Source organism: Camellia sinensis, chromosome 8 (genome assembly GCF_055761805.1).
Source record: "Camellia sinensis isolate YWXY chromosome 8, ASM5576180v1, whole genome shotgun sequence".
In the NCBI taxonomy this organism is placed as follows: Eukaryota; Viridiplantae; Streptophyta; class Magnoliopsida; order Ericales; family Theaceae; genus Camellia; species Camellia sinensis.
In genome coordinates this window covers 71,567,820-71,572,490 of record NC_138968.1, presented here as the reverse complement: position 1 = coordinate 71,572,490, position 4,671 = coordinate 71,567,820, and the positions used below count along the sequence as shown (strand labels likewise).

The following is a 4,671-nucleotide window of genomic DNA, read 5'->3' as shown; positions in this document are numbered from 1 at the left end:
GTGGAATTCAGGGTTGCCTAGCATATTCCTGCAGTAGATGTTGATTTTAAATGTCTATGTCTTTGGACAATTCTGTATGCAAGTGATGATAGGTTTTTGATTCCAATGCAACTTGATTTCCTTTTTTCTGTGGATACAAAAAGGGAATTTGATGGGTATTTATGTGTCATTGGGAAGCTTCATGGTGTATCTTACTCTTTCATAGGGGGTGTGTTTCAGTGTGCAAGTGATTGTTGGGTTTGTATGTTTCTGACCATGTGTATTGTTAGGCTAGTTGAACTACAATATTGAATGTCCAGTTGCCGTGGATGTGAGTGAGCCCATGTTAGTTACATGCAGTTTGAAGATATTAGATATGGACTAAAATGTTACTGCTCTTTACTCAAAAGTATGAAATTTGGGTAATATAAATTGTTCCTGTTTTACTAGGTTGTCTTTTGTCATTTAATTGAGGCTACCATGTACTGAAACTAACAATTATCATTCTCTAATATCTGCCTGGTAGAAATCCAAATGTATTTCTTTTCTTCTGAGAAATGTGAAAGATGAAGTTTTTCTTAATGAGTTTCTGTAGTTCTTAGTTATGGATAATCCTGTTGCCAACAGCAGGGAAGAAATGTTAATTTGGATTTGTCTTGTCTTGAGTTATTTGCAGAATCCAAACAAGAATTTAATGGCAATTACTCAGTTCAGGTGTATAGTGTGCAAGCTTGCATTCCAAAGTACCCAGCAGCACTTTGGAATGCTGAATTTGTGCAGGCAGAAGAACTCTTGAGGCAGCCTTCCACAATTGATAATTGCTTGTGAGATAACAGGTATAGTTCTTCCATTTTGAGTTCATCAATTTAGTGTAGGGTGTTGGGTTGGTGCTTTTTGATGATTATGTTGATGGCATGGCAATGGCTTTACATTTTTAGTGATGAGGACTGTTATTTCATGTAGAATATTTAAATGTTGCTCATTAATTTTTTTTGACGAAATTGATTATTGTTGGAGAGTTTTTATCAATATTATTTGTAGAAGAAAAAAAATATTAGAAGCATGTATCCAGTTCCTACAGTGAAATTATGTCAGAGAGGCAAATTTGGGCTTCTAAGGAGACTATGAAGTCTTGAGCTGTGCATGTATCCTGTTCATACTTTATTAGGCCTCTACACTTGGTGATTGGTTGCATATTTGGGTTACCGATAACACTGTCACTGAATTAAAATTTGTGGCAAGTGTGGATCTTGGTGGAGCTGCCCTACATGTCCATTAGTAAATCAAAAATCAATTCTTTCCCCTCTGTACTTTTTCTATTTGTATATGTATATTATTCCTTGTTACTTAGTAAACATTGATGCAGCAGATGTTGATAATGAATTGGCAGTTGTGGAGTATGTTGAGGACATCTACAAGTTCTACGAGTTAACAGAGGTACTATTTTCGCTGAGGGAAAAGGATAATTTTGCTGAGGGAAAGAGCTGATTCAAAATGTAAGAGGAATTTGCAGCTTTTTTTATTTTTATTTTTTATTTTTGTTCAACAGACCCAAAATTGAAATCTTGTTAGAATTTTTTTTATTTTGTATTTAGTAAGAGCATTAAAATATCCAGATGTGAGAGGAATTTGCAGCTTATTTTGAATTTTTGTTAATATTTTGTAAACTTTCCACTGATATGTAATTTTCCCTTAGTAGTATTAGTTCAAATCCTAATCCTATACAATGTAAGCTAGGGGGCTGAAAAAATGGCCATGTGAGGTGCATATTATCCCTATGAATGGAAGTAGATGGAGAATGACATCTTTATTGATTTAATTTTTCACTAGCTTGACTTCCACTCACTCGTGCTTCACTAGCTTGACTTCGCTCAATTGTACTGTGTGGGTTGAGAAACATGGCTAGTGTGAATGCAATGGTCATGTTTTAATGTTTTAATGTTTTAATGTTGTGCGAAGGTATTTTTCATGTTTTAATCCTTTTTATTTTCTGATTACACTGAGAAGTTTGAATGGTCATGACCACTGGACACATTGAAGTATTGCTAAAGTTTTGTTCATTTTTTTACCTTTCAGGTCACTTTGGGTATATAGAATTACCAATTCCAGTATATCATCCTTCCCATGTGAGCGAACTAAAGCGGTTGTTGAGCCTGGTTTGCTTTAAGTGCTTGAAGTTGAGAAGTGGGAAGGTAATGGATATGTTTATAGAAGGCTCCACGTAAAATCTATTTGTCATAAGTAATTAAATCCTTTTGCTTTCTTGATTGAGAGGGTAGCAGATTATTGTGTTGTGTTATGGTAAGAATTTGAAGCTCTCGGTGATTATAGATCATTCTGCCATAATATATCCTATATTTGATTATTTAATAAAGGAAGTTGGTAGACATTTGAGTGTGGTCACATATGTGGTGGCCCTTTTCTAAAAGTGTTGTGTGAATATCATTATTTTTCTATTGTTTCTCTGAGACATTTAATTTTATAAATTGTTTCTCTCTCCTTATTTTAACTAAAATGTAGAGTTAATTTGTGGAACTGATATCTCAACATAGAAGTGTTATATGTAAGAATATCTATGTCATTAACAGAGAAAGCTTTTAAGCCTTCTTAACATTTTATAGGCACCCAACTAATGAATTTTATTTTTTTTCAGATGATTTTGGACATACAAATGTGGATATATAATTTTTTGACAATTACGGGAGGGCATTGTTTTTATACCTCTATTTGTATATATAGTGGTTTGAACAAATTAATTTGGTTATTCATGTATTATGTATGGATTTAAATTATTGACGTTGGATTAGACTTGGAGTGTATGGAATTTGTATGGATTATGTATGGATTATTGACCCTAATATATTTTAGTGTTGATGGATCATATTGTTTATACAGGGTACAGGTTGTAATTTAAATTATTGACGTTGGTTATTCATGTATTATGTATGGATTTAAATCATGGTTATTCATGTATTATGTTGAATGCTTTAATGGTTGATAATATATTTTAGTGTTGATGGATTATGTTGTTTATACAGGGTACATGTAATATAAATGAATACAGGTTGTTTACAATTTTTTTTTTTTTAAAAAAAACAGAAAATTATTTGGCCACCAAATGTTTTGGTAGCCAAATAGGTAATCAAAAGTTTTGGCTACTAATAATTTAGTAGCAAAAACATAACCCAAAACGTTTTTGCCACCAAATAATTAGTAGCTAAAAAATTTGAGAATGAGAGAAATAAACTATTGGCTACTAAATTTTTTAGTCACAGAAAAAAGGGTATCATTTGGCGACTAAAACTTTTGGTGGCAAAAAGTAAAGAAATGAATCTTAATAGGTTTTTGGCTACGAACAGTTTTAGTCAGCAAAAGTCACCACGCCTAAGGTAGAACTTTTAGTGACTAAATGGTTAGTAGCCAAAAGTTTAATAAAATGAAAAATAATATTTTTGGCGACTAAATTCTTTAGTCCCTAAATGTAGTAATGTTGTGACTAAAACTTATTCCCGACAAAAAGTTTTAGTCGCTGAAAATTTAATTTATTTTATTTGAACACTTTTGGCGACTAAATATTTAGTCGCCAAAACATACCCTTTCCCGACTACTCAGATTTTGGTAGCCAAATGTTCACTTTTGGCAGCCAAATGTTCACTTTTGGCAACTAATATTTTAGTCGCCAAAAGATAACCTTTGCCGACTAACCAGAGTTTAGTAGCCAAAACGTTCACTTTCAGCGACCAAAAATATTTTAGTCGCCAATACTATCGCCGACAGGGTATAGGCGACTAGTTTGGCGACAAAATATTTTAGTCGCTAATTGTTTCGGCGACCAAAAATGGGGCTTTTGGCGACCAATATTTTGGTCGCCAAAAGTGGCATTTCCTATAGTGAAATGACAAATGAAAATTAACTTTTTTTTAATGATTTTTTAATTTTTTACAAAATGAATTTTAAAAAAGTAAAAGGAATAATTAATTTCTTTATAAGGATTTTTAACTAAAATAGTGACTTCTCAAAATAAGCCTTAATCAACAATATTTTTCTTGTTTATTCTGATATTATTATTATTATTATTATTATTATTTTAGGTATTGGAGAATGGAGAAGACTTTGTTTAGAAAGAAACTATCACCTTCAGATGTTAGAACCTGCTTGGAGATACCTCGGAGGATTGCACTTGATTTACCCATGTACGAGGTCGAGGGATCCAATGGTAAAGCCGAGATGGTTATGCGAGTACCAGATCAAACTGGAAGGAATTGGAGGTTTCGTCGTGGATCAAGGAGAGATGGTAGAGGTTTCTTGGTGAATAACTCAACATTGTCTCAAGGTTGGTGACAGTGTCGAGTTTTATCTCTCTGCCAATCCTCTTGAATATGAATGTTTTGTCGAGTTTCAAACCTATGAACGCCACACCCAGAACTTTTTTCGTTGATTTCTCTAAACAACGAAACATGTTTGGTCTGGTCTGGTGTGAAAGAAAGAATGCTGTTGTTGTTTCTCTTCCGTTTGTGCAGTTGTTTCTCTTAGTATTTCCAGAATATAGACAAATGCTATGTTTTGATTGCATGAAAGGAATAAAGGGCTAAGTAATTGATAATTGACTTGGAATATGGTATTGTGAAATTATTGAATAATTTTCCCTTTAGAAATAGGCTATTTCAATTAGTTTTTTATTTTGTTATTAAT

At 32.9% G+C, this 4,671-nt stretch overlaps 1 long non-coding RNA gene across 1 annotated transcript; it reads left to right on the top strand.

Annotated features, from left to right (window-relative positions):
* Positions 1 to 579: 579 nt before the first annotated feature.
* On the top strand, positions 580 to 2,511 carry LOC145796581 (uncharacterized). Its single transcript, XR_014337067.1, has 2 exons — positions 580 to 815; positions 2,056 to 2,511. It is a non-coding gene; the product is annotated as an uncharacterized LOC145796581 (long non-coding RNA).
* The last annotated feature ends 2,160 nt before the right edge of the window (positions 2,512 to 4,671 follow it).